We start from the raw sequence: 310 nt of genomic DNA, 5'->3' as shown, positions 1-310 counted from the left end.
TTTTTTTAAGAAAAGTTGTTTTTTTAAATTAACAAAGAATGAAATATATTCAGTAAATAACATTGTGAAATTTGATATTGTTTTAAACCTTCTTTAGTTTGATCAGAATAAATATCTTGAAGAAGAAATTTCCATCGAACAGCAAGATATCTGTTTGTGTATATTGTGTAACTTACATCTGTGTTTAAGAATGGATTTAACAAAGACATTGTCTAGTCCCTTCAGATGAATGTAGATAACCCTTTAGACTTTACAGAGATGCCACGAGTTAAAGTTGTTACATAAGTTCACATAAAATAGTTGTGTACAT

This window comes from Ruditapes philippinarum, unplaced genomic scaffold (genome assembly GCF_026571515.1).
Source record: "Ruditapes philippinarum isolate M1 unplaced genomic scaffold, ASM2657151v2 ctg1998_1_1_1_1, whole genome shotgun sequence".
NCBI lineage: Eukaryota > Metazoa > Mollusca > Bivalvia > Venerida > Veneridae > Ruditapes > Ruditapes philippinarum.
This window is presented reverse-complemented; position numbering follows the sequence as displayed.